The sequence below is a fragment of the Tamandua tetradactyla genome, chromosome 25, assembly GCF_023851605.1.
Source record: "Tamandua tetradactyla isolate mTamTet1 chromosome 25, mTamTet1.pri, whole genome shotgun sequence".
NCBI classification, from domain to species: domain Eukaryota; kingdom Metazoa; phylum Chordata; class Mammalia; order Pilosa; family Myrmecophagidae; genus Tamandua; species Tamandua tetradactyla.
The window spans coordinates 30,233,369-30,244,971 of NC_135351.1; the positions used below are offsets into that span (position 1 = coordinate 30,233,369).

At 43.4% G+C, this 11,603-nt stretch overlaps 3 non-coding genes and 1 pseudogene across 3 annotated transcripts; 2 read left to right on the plus strand and 2 right to left on the minus strand.

Moving 5' to 3' along the window:
• Nucleotides 1-1,529: 1,529 nt before the first annotated feature.
• On the minus strand, nt 1,530-7,835 carry LOC143668960 (unconventional prefoldin RPB5 interactor 1 pseudogene; annotated as a pseudogene).
• On the plus strand, nt 3,326-3,407 carry TRNAS-GCU (transfer RNA serine (anticodon GCU)). Its single transcript has one exon. It is a non-coding gene; the product is annotated as a tRNA-Ser (tRNA).
• Nucleotides 3,828-3,899, minus strand: TRNAM-CAU (transfer RNA methionine (anticodon CAU)). Its single transcript has one exon. It is a non-coding gene; the product is annotated as a tRNA-Met (tRNA).
• A 3,270-nt stretch (nt 7,836-11,105) lies between the features above and the next one.
• On the plus strand, nt 11,106-11,179 carry TRNAI-AAU (transfer RNA isoleucine (anticodon AAU)). Its single transcript has one exon. It is a non-coding gene; the product is annotated as a tRNA-Ile (tRNA).
• The last annotated feature ends 424 nt before the right edge of the window (nt 11,180-11,603 follow it).

Consider the following 11,603-nt stretch of genomic DNA (forward strand, 5'->3'; position numbering starts at 1 on the left):
TGGGTATTAACCTTTGATTAGAGGGAGATATGACTCCACCCATTCCCCCTTTTGGTCAAGAAGTTTTTCTCATTCTCATAATGCTGTGTCCTGGCCCATCCCCGGGAGTCAGCTTCCACATTGCTAGGGATATTTACATCCCTTGGAGTTATGTCCCACTTAGGGGGGAGGGCAGTGAACTCACCTGCAAGTTGGCTTAGAGAAGCCACGTCAGAGCAACCAAAGAAGCTCTCCAGGGGTGCTCCTGGGCAAAATTACAAGTGGCTTAGCCTCCCCTCTTAGCCCCAAGATTGAGGATTCATCGTATTGAATTGGTTGTCCCCATTGCTTGTGAGAATAGTCAGGAATTCCCCAGATGGGAAAGTTTACTATTTCCTCCTTTCTCCCCAGTACCCCAAGAGGACTTTGCAAATATATTTTTATTCTCTGCCCAAACTACTCTGGGATACATCGGGGTATTACACTAACCTGGACAATCCAATAATATCTCACGCCCTAGTCAAGATTCCACAAACATTTACGTTTAATATCACTCTAAGGGTAAGAGAACTTGCTGTCAAATCAGTGCAGGAGCCCTTATTTCAAACTACACATAACATTTTGCTATACACTCTAAACAAATGCAAAACTAGGTTTCAGGATATAAACTCCTGTATCCCAAGCAGAGCTTAGTTTTCCTGTTGCAATTTGGCAGCTTTTAACTTTGAAATCCTCTTGGTAGTTTCTTCTGATAAATCTGACAAACATTATTTTCCTTCTGGAATAGTGGATAGCACAGGTTGAGCAATGGCTGGATGAGGTGATGTGCTGGTTTGAAAGGATGTATGTACCCTTGAAAAGCCATGTTTTAATCAAAACCCCATTTCATAAAGGCAGAATAATCCCTATTCAATACTGTATGTAATTAGATCATCTCCCTGGAGTTGTAACCCAATCAAGAGTGGTTGTTAAACTGGATTAGGGGAGATGTGTCTCCACCCATTTGGGTGGGTATTGACTGATTTACTGGAGTCCTATAAAAGAGGAAACATTTTGGAGAATGAGAGATTCAGAGACAGCAGAGAAGAATGACATAGCCACGAGAAACAGAGAGCCCACCAGTCAGCGACCTTTGGAAATGAAGAAGGAAAACGCCTCCTGGGGAGCTTCATGAAACAGGAAACCAGGAGAGAAAACTAGCAGATGATGTCTTGCTCGCAATGTGCCCTTCCAGCCAAGAGAGAACTGTGACTGTGTTCGCCATGTGCCTTCTCAATTAAGAGAGAAACCCTCAACTTCATCAGCTTTCTTGAACCTAGGTATCTTTCCCTGGATGCCTTAGATTGGACATTTCTATAGACTTGTTTTAATTGGGACATTTTCTCGGCCTTAGAACTATAAACTAGCAACTTATTAAATTCCCCTTTTGTAAAACCCATTCTGTTTCTGGTATATTGCATTCCAGCAGCTAGCAAACTAGAACAGGGCATTAAGGAGGGTAATAAAAATTATTTTTCTATTATAGTTCCAGAAAGAGCCTCAGGTATTCCTCATAAGGGCAAAAGTTTGTTTTGATCATTTTCTTGTTGTTCTTCCAAAATGCTCTCACTGGTGTGGCTGCAAGTGGCTCCTTCACAGCTAATACTCCTCCGCACTCGCTATCTGTCATCAGATTCAGCAGCATGCTTTCACTGGTATCACTTTAACACTGTTCTCTCTGCTTTGAGACTTCAGGGTTGATTTGCGAGGGACATATTTTCCAATCACTACATCAACAAAGACTGTATATGTCAGCACATTTGGTAGGCAGTTTCTGGGCAGAATGAGGATTGCCAGAGCCGTTCTTTCTCTTACCTTTGGCTTCTTATTTCTTTCCACTAAATTTTAAAGTGGCATTTTTCCAATATTTATTCAGACCCTTTTAGATTCAACAGTATGAGAAAAATATATTGCTGGTATAGAATTATTTCTAAGCCCTAAAGCAGCATAGTCATTTTCATTACCTCCATCCTCTTCCTCATTGTCATCTTCTTCTTCTTCTTTGTTACTAGGATAAAGATTTGAACCATTCACGGAACAATTCAACTGACCATTCACTTGACCATTGAACAGTTCTGTATTTGTAACATCTTCATGACAACTGCTGGGAGTAAGAGAGTCTGCTATTAGATGAGTCCCATTCCCGTGTGTTTTGAACTTTTTCCTCTTCCGAAGAAGTTGTATCTTCTCCATTTACGATCCCAGAATCTAGGCCGACTATCAAGTTCACACTGCAATTTTTCTTGTCGCTCTAATTCTTTAAGTCGAGCCCACAGTTCCTCATCAGCAAGCAAATCATTGGATTTTACATCATTTGAAGAAAAATCTGCTTCAAAAATATCTGAAGTTTTGGGTTTGGAGTGAGATTTATGGGCAATTCGGTGTTTTCCTTTAAATTCAACTTCACTTTTAGTTTCTTCTCTTATGTCGATAACATCACCGGCAGCATCACTCATTTTCTGCAAATCTGTGAATTCAACTTTGGATTCAAAATCTTTCATCACGTTTAAAAAAAATCATCTCTTGGTTTTCCTGTGCTCAAGTAAGCCTACAGCCTGCTTTGCTCAGCACTTTGGAAACCAGTTACCCCCAAATAAAACAATGATTTCATTATATTATAAGACAACTTATTATAAGACAACTTATCAGGCAAAGTACTGAGTCTTTCTCGAAGGACATTATAGTCGTTATCTACCTTCTTCCAAGGCTGGATTTTCTCCGGGCAGTTAGTAACCACCCGTTCCTGCTCCTCGCGGGGTCGCGCCACCTCCCGGGCACGCAGGGGTGCCGAGACGGCGGCGGAGGCTTGGGTGTGGGGCCCGGGCTCCAGCGGGGTCTCCGCGGCGGGGGTGCTGGGGGAGCGGGCGCAGCCTGGCCGCCGGGTTTAGCCGAGCCGACGAACCCTAAACGTGCATTTTTAGAGGCGGCGCGGCTAGCGGCTGCCCAGCGCCCGTGTGCTCGCCCTCCTCCACCGCGCGTCCGGGACTAAGGAGGCCGCTGCGCATCTCACGCGCGCGTGTCTCCCGCCACTGTCACTGTCGCTGCCGCGGGACTGAAGCTGCCGGCAGGCTGGGAGCCCGAGTCGCCTTTCCCCGCCCGGCCAAATCAGGTGTTGGCCGCGCGCGCCTCCTCCGCGCCTGCCCCGCGGGAGCACGATCCGAATATGAAGGGCTCTCGGGAGGAAGTTGGGAGAGACTCGTCCTATTTGAGAATACTGTAAAGTGATTATGCATATGATTAGAATCAAAATGCAATGCTTCAGCCACAGTACACCTTAAAGGATTTTCCAAAAGGAGGGCGTTTTGTAGACGAGGTGGCCGAGTGGTTAAGGCGATGGACTGCTAATCCATTGTGCTATGCACGCGTGGGTTCGAATCCCATCCTCGTCGCGGTTTTTCTGCACTTAATCTCGAGCGACACTTCTGCTTTGCCTTCTCCTATAAAGTTACTTACTGCGTAACTGTGTGGCCTTAAGGTTAAGTGACCTATAGGTGATTGCTTCTTGCCTTCCTCAGTCAACGACCTGATCAGGGAAACTAGTCATGTTTTGCTTTTGTCAGGTAAACTTTGTCCTCCTTTCCTTGGAGGAGAGCTAATCTTTCTGAACTGTGTCCTGATATGCTGCCATCATGTATTTTAGGACTTTTTTCCCTTTTCTTTTTTTAAAAAAAAATCGTTGGTTTCTAGAGCAAGGACTCATGCAAAATTCGGATGGTGAGAAAACGCTTAATGCATTTGATTTTGGGGGAAGTCAACAAAGGTTTTCTAAGCCATATCTAAGGGGAAAAAAGACCTCCGAAAGATCAGCATAGCAGAGGATGGTTTTGATCCATCGACCTCTGGGTTATGGGCCCAGCACGCTTCCACTGCGCCACTCTGCTGGTGGATAAAAAATGGGGAATCTATGTTTTTCCTATTATCTCCTTCCCTAAACACCTGTTTGAATTCACTCGATTTCCTTTACAAAATCTCTGTCCTAATTCTCGACAGTTTATTATATTATTATTACTATTAGTTTGTAAAGAAGAACAAACCAACAAAAGTACGTCAAATGGCTCAGGGTAGTGCCAAATTAGGGAGCTTTTGTTCAGCGGTGGTGATCTAGGGTTTGTAGTTAGATGTAGGGAAGCAGCGTCCCTGAGAGTTGGGCTCTATAGATATGCAAACGCTATAAAGTGTCCTGCAGGGAATCGAATCCAGATGTTAGTGTTAGCGCTTCATCCTGGTCAACTGAGCTAAGCCTCCAGTCCTCTTTAGAAAATGTAAATTGCAATCAAACAATATTGTTTCTTCTAATTTCCCTGGAAAAAACAAACCAACCAAAAAAATGTGAAACAAAAAACACCCTGCCCAGAAACAGAAACAATCAACTTAAAAAAAATCCTCACCTTCTTTCTATTTCCCCCTATCCACCCCTGGGAAGAGTCTGAGCCCGTAGAGAGTGAGGGACTTTATCTGGACAGGGAACATGACTTTAAAAGGACAGAGGCGTCGAAGTTCAATTTGGTCAACTTCCGTGGAAGGAGGCAAGAGGCAGACATCACCTGCCCTGCGAGGTGCGGACAGCCCAGGCCATGTTCGCTGGCCATGAAAACCGCCAGTGTGACTCTCAAAACATCTCCCAAGATGAGCGCAGTTGGCCCTGGCTCGCTGCAATAGGGAATGTTTAATTCGTGACGGGCTTGTGTGTTGTGCGTGCAGGTAATTGTCCTTTAAAGGTGGATATTAACAATGGTGTATACCACCAGGGAGGATTTTCTAAAGAAGAAAAGAAAGAAAACAATTTGATATTCTTTGACGTGATTGTCAGATAATCCCTAACGACCAGATCAGTTAACCCATTTTTGACAGAAGGTGTTTGAGCTCCATCTCACTTCCCTAATGTTCTTTTCCTCCATCACTTCTGCCACTGCACATTCGGCATGATAACCCTGGTAGTACAAAAAGAAATAAATACATAGAATAAAATTTAAAAAGGAAGAAAGAAAAGAAAAGGCTGTGAGAATTAATTAGATGCCTGGGTTTAAATATGAGTTTATTGTCATGATCATTGAGCTGATCAATAATCTCCTGGGATCTCATTGTCCTCATCTGCAGAATGGAGGAATAAAGTCTTGTTGTTGAGTTGTTTAAATACGTATGTTTTGAGTGCCAGTTATGTCTCAGAAACTGTTCTAGGTAAAGGGGATATAAAAGCAAACGAACAAAAAATCCCATTTTTATGAAGCTTACAATTAAACAGAATAGGCAATAAATAAGTATATTACATGACATAATAAAAGGTGACAAATGCTATGGAGTAAAATAAGGTCATAAATGGGGTAAAGGCATGCAGGGATTTAGAGAGTTGGGGTAATCATTCAATTCAGTAGTTTTACTTGTAGCAGTAGTGAGTATTTATTTCTCTCATTTGTAACTGCAGTTGTTATTTTAACTTATTTCTTCGACTTATTATTGTAGTGTTATTTTATGCTTGCCCTTCCATTACAACCCAGTTGTTCAGCTTATTTCCATTCCTTTACTTGCTATCTTATGTTAACTGAACGGAGTACAACTCTATTGAAACTGTAAGCACTGCTTACAGCCCTCTCTTACAGCCAATTCATGCTTACAATAGCTGGGTTTTGCTAGCTTTCAAAGGTTTCTGGGACCTGAGTTTACACACTCCCTATTGAACAAAACCAAAATACAACCAACCAATTGACATCTACCATCGTCACTATCTCTGCCTTCCTTTGTCTAATCCCATAAAAACCTTAAACTCTTTAGACTCAGACAGATTTCACCTTTTATGCTCCTATTTCCATGTTTGGGTGGCCTGCATTAAAAGTCTTTCATTTCCGAAATCCTGGACTCAAGGCATTGATTTCTGTGCACATCCCGCTGAGGTCTTGGTCGGTACATATGGCGAGCATAAAGGGACGTTAAGAGCCCCAGGTCCTTCTTTCCCCAGGTACTGTAACCCCAGCAGGAGAGACTTGCTGTTCACCGATCCTAACTGCCCACCTGGGCCTATTTGTCTACAGGCTCCACCATCTGTTTCTCATTCCCACCAGCGTTGCAGACCCACGTTGTGATCTTATTTCAAGATCAGAAACAGTTTCAGGTTCTGGACATCTAATCATGAGGAAGGGGGCAGAAAGAGTTGAGGCTAGGAAGGTTGCCTGGGGTTCGAGTCCCCTGCTGGGATTAAAAGTCCCCAAACCCCTTCTTCCTCCATGACCTCCCCTGTCACTACCTCCAAATCTGATGTGGGTCTGATCTGGTTGTTGCATTCCATATCTAATCTGGTCTGATCTGGCTATTAGATTATTTGGCTCGGTGTAAAGTACTGATACTATGTTTGTAATAACACTTGTTAATATTGTAAAATTGATTATTGTTTAAGATAGCATAGGAAATGTTAAAAGGATTTTAGCCTTTTAGGACGTGTATTGTTCAACTATAAACCCATGAAACAGAAGAGAATGATTTCCTTTTGTAATTCAGCCTAGCCACAATATAAATTACAGCTGTAACCAATATATCAGGATTTAAGGGATGATTTTAATTACTGAATCATTACATAGATATTCCTTTTTGCTTTCTGGCATATTGGAGTAGACAGAGGGAAATTCTGAGATCTCTAAACTGTAATCCAGCTGCCTTGATCTCTGATAATGATTTTGTAGCCCTTATCTTTCTGCTCCTGTGTTTGTAAAAACCTTGGGCAAAAAGCCTTCATTTGTACCCTGTTATCAAATTTTTCAACTTTAGAGTCTTGTAATCACCAAAGACAGCCCCTAATGTTTATTAATGAAGGGTCTTGGGTCAACCCAGAACTAGTCCACTCCAAGTACAAAGTAATCTTGATAACTGAGACTGGATCTAATCAAGGTGGGCCCACCTGACATGCGCAGTAACTTAGACTTAACCTACAAGTCACCTATACCTCTTTCTGCCATTTTGTTACACACATTCTGTGACCAAGCACGTGATCAATCTGCATATGCTCAATAATTAGATCACCTCTAATTATATTACCTGCGGGCACCAGGCACATTATCCTAAACCCTGCCCATCTTTTTCTCTAGTAAAACATCAAAATTACTGCAATTCGTGGAGACAGATTTCAGGCCACTAGGCCATCTGCTCTCCTACTAAGTACCTAGTAATAAACTGCTTCATTCAAACTCCTGTGTCTCAGGAATTGGTTATTGAGTGAGTCAGGTACAACAATCTATGGCCTCTGTCCGATAATGTAGTCAGGAGAAGAATGGCCAGAAAATGGGTCTGTGAATTAATACCAGCCCACAGCTAGACCAGTTCCTTAAGAGGTAAAAAAATCTGTGATGAAATATCTCATCTACAATCTTTCACCACCCTCTATTAGAATAAGAATGTCCAGGAAAAAATGTAAGGTGATGTCAGTGAAAAGTAAGGTCCTGGACTCTAACCTGGAGGATTCCTTTGTTTTGTCTCTGGCTGCCTCCACCAGCCCCAGTTCTGTATGCTATAGTAAGCAATAAAGAGAAGGGCCTAAAACACCTCAACCAGCCCCAATTTACCCCCCTGTGCCTAGCACACAGGATGAAATGGTCCCTGAGCCCACTATGCAGAAAGGGAATGTTGCTCCATGCCATACCTGTCAGGGTACTCAATTTGGCCAGGAAATTGCTGTCCCAGATGTAGAGCCATGCCCAACCTATTCCTCCTCAGACAAGTCCCTGTAGGACTAAATAACCAGGAAAATCCTCGTGGATTTGTGGATACACATTTACCATTTTCAATGTCAGATCTCTTAAAATGGAAAAACAACTAATCTTACCTGTCAACATCGACCCTACCAACAGTACAGACCTATGCTGTGTCCTTGATATGATCACCTTCCAAAGGTTACTTTCCTCTTCTTCATTTCCCTGGAATAAGAAACCAACCATTTCCAAGTGAAGCTATTTCCAGATCAGGTGAATTCCTTATATGAAGGAAATAGCACAAGTGTTGGACTGGCTATGTTGAACCACTCTTAACCTGGAATGTTGTCAGCTGACAGCCCAATGCTGAGCTTCATTCAGCAGTGGCCCTCATCTAAGGGAAACTTTACACACCCCTCTGGGAACAGCAAGACTATAAAAACAGTTCTTTAGATGGGTACAAAGGCCAGTTTCTGTGCCTTAATTTAGGATGATCCAAAGGGTATACAGCAGCTACCCACTCCCAATGCAATGAGCTGAGGCCTCATTGCAACTGTATCTGCGCTGGTTTGAAGCTGTTATTATACCCCAGAAAAGCTATGTTTCTTTAATTCTTATCCAATCTTGTGGGGATGGTCTTATTGTGGGTGGAATCTTTTGATTAGGTTGTTTCCTTGGAGATGAAAACTCCACCTCAGTGTCTGTTTCTGTGGTAGAGGAGAGTCCTATTGTGTCCTGTCACCTCTCCTTGAATCTGACAAATACCATCCTATGCTCACACCAGATGAGGGGACCACCAGCGCATTCTATCCCTATTTTCCTCTGAGCCTTTGTAAAATTCACTGGAGAAATTCTGATTAAATTGGGCATGTTTTATGACATCTGGCTCACACCCTCATGGTATATCTCCTCCTGGCAGAGAGGGAATGGGGCTCCTACATATGGCACACATTGACAAAGGTGGTGTGCTGCGGTTGGTATGGCTTCCTGTATAGGTCTGACTGAGACCCACTGGCTGTGGAGACCGATGCCCACTAGTGAAGCTGACTTTCCTCTGTCTCTTTGCTGTGTGAGTAAAACATTGTTCTACCCGGTGCTGTGTTAGCTACCCTGACAACCATGGTGTGGGATGGCTTCCTAGAACTGAATTTCCAGTGGCAGACGCTGTTATGCTCCTGCCACCTCCACATGGTGAGCCTCCACCCCTGGCAGTGCTAATAGGGGTCTCCTTTTCAGACCAACAGTTTCCCAGAGCATTTGCCTTAATATACTCCCCTAAATTCTATTTACCAAAGGTATTATTTTAAAGCAAAAGTGAGATATGGTCATTCCTAAGATAAAAAATTATCCAATTTTAGTGAAGGAAAAGTTGAATTCCTTAAATCAGTCCTATGCACTGAACCTCCTTTGCTCTTTGATCTCATCTCTATTGTCTCCCTCACTTGTGCTCTCTTCTAGTTCCTGATTGTTCATGCAGGAGCCCACTGTTGGGCTTCTACCCTGGTTGTGCTCTATGTCGTAATATCTTACATTTCCAATGCCCAGATCACTCGCCCCTTCCAGTCACATCTATCATCATCTGAATGAAGCTACGCTAACAAGTTCTGTAGAACCCCAACTTAATTCCTTCACTCCAGGTCCCACACTTAGCTTTATTTTTTCAATCACACTTACAATCCCCTTGTACATTTAAAAATTCATAGTTTATTATGCTTAGTAGTTATATCTGTCCCCACCTGCTATGTGTACAGCAGTTATTGTTGTTGTTGGTGGTCATTGATGCCTCCCAAGGGCCTAGAACTGTACCTATTTATCCACAAAAAGAGTTTCGGACTACTTTTTAAAATGCAAATATGTTCACATGGCTTCTCTGACTAATATCCTCCCATGGATTCCCACTGTTGTTAAGACAGGTTCAATATTTCTGAACTTGGCCTAGAAACAGAATGATTATTCTTTTAAGTTCATACCTGATGTAGATCGATTAATGCTGGCTAATTATTTTAGCCACCACCCCCACCACCCCACCACCCCCATTTACAATCAAAGGAATGCTGGTATAGACATTGAATTGCTCTGGAGGGTCCTGCGTCATCCACGTGCTCTTTGCCCCTGAAGCCTCAGCTCCCAACACTCTCCGTTCACATCTCTGAAGCTCAGTCTTGGTCTCCAGACAGGCCAGCATCTCTCAACTCCTCTGCCCTCAGCATGTTTTGTCCATGTTGATCTCTTGGAAGTGCACAAAAGGAGGCCACTATTGGCCCCTTCTCCAGGCTCTCCACTCAGCCCTTTCTCCTCCCACCTGTTTTACCACCATGCTTTTGCCAAACATCAACCTGAAAGAAGGTCACATTCCAGAATCAAAATACCTCCAGATAAATTCCTCTATATCTCCACTGATTATCCCATTTCGCTTCTGACCTGAGGCTTGGAATTCATACAGAAGGATGGGTAGGAAATGTGGCCCTATCCTATTTGACACAGTTAAAACAGAATAACATACTGATGAGATATGGTGGATGTTCACAGATAGGAGCAGTGTTTGCAACACCGGGATGGGGAAAAATAAATAACTGACCGTTCAACTATGGTGCATTTCACGATTGAATACTCTGCATATGTAAAAGTGAGTTAGTAGCTCCTCTCTGTACTGATATTGAGAGAACGCAAAAAATATTCTAAGTTTAAAAAAATGGGACAAAGATGTAGATAAGATGTCACTATCTGCGAAGAGAAAACTATATAACTGTGTAACTATGTTTCTGTATTTTAAATATCTGCAAGGACAGACAAGATACAAAACAATGGTAACATTTTGAGGGGAACAAGGATTGGGCAGACAGATTGAGATCCCAGAGAAACGGTGCTTAACGGCCTCTGGAATGGTGACAGGGGGACGCGTTTGGGGATCCTGGCATTACCGAGGGTTGCCAGGGAGGCTCCTTGTGCTTCCCAAGATTTGAGGTCACTCCGGAAATCTGAGGCAGCAGGACTGTGGGGAGGAAGGCGGCGCCCTGGCCTGGCCATGGGCCAGGCAATTGAGACCTGGGAGACCCCGGGACGAGCATCAACAGCTCTTCCGGAATATGTTGCAGTCAGGAAACCGCGTCTTCAGTTTAGGCGCGCTCTTACAAGTCAGCACTAGCTGGTGGCTCCTCGTAGATTCATAGTCCACGGGAACAGATTCCAGTCATTTCGAGGGCAGTAGATATTTCCACCGATTCCCGGGCTAATCGTCTCAGCTTGAAAAAATTTCAGCTTAAATTTTTATCTGTTGTCTCAGCCTTTTATTTTTGTTCTAGGAGAGAGTTTCTCGTTCTTTACGGGTTGAAAACCAGAAACTTCGTCGTCCGCTAGGTCGTACCCTTAATCCTTTAAGAAGAGGAAAATGGCGTTTTTTTCACGCGTCCGGGAGGCCTGTTAGCTCAGTTGGTTAGAGCGTGGTGCTAATAACGCCAAGGTCGCGGGTTCGATCCCCGTATGGGCCAACTTCACTTTTCAGTGGGCGTGTCTTGCTCTCAACGTGTAATTGTTTCGAGAGACTAGCACCTCAACTTCTCAAAAACCAGGAACAAGTCAAACTGTTCCCCAAACTTCCAAATCTATACCTCTAATTTTCCTTCTATCTCTCTCTACAGTGTTCTGTTCCCTGGGCCCCACAGTTTCGATAACCGCCCCTCCCCCAAACAGTGTCCCGTTTCTTTCTTCCAGGAGCGGAGATTGGTACACAGAGCTGTGCCGGGCAGAGCCACCAAGAGTAGGAACCTGCCGAATGAACAAATAAATTAAATAGAAAAGATTACTTTAATTATTTTAAAAGCCTATCGTATTTCAGACTGTTTCCAAGGTAGTCCTCTCCACTAACCTCCTTTCTCAAAATCAGCCACAGATACGTGGAAATGAAGGTGAAAG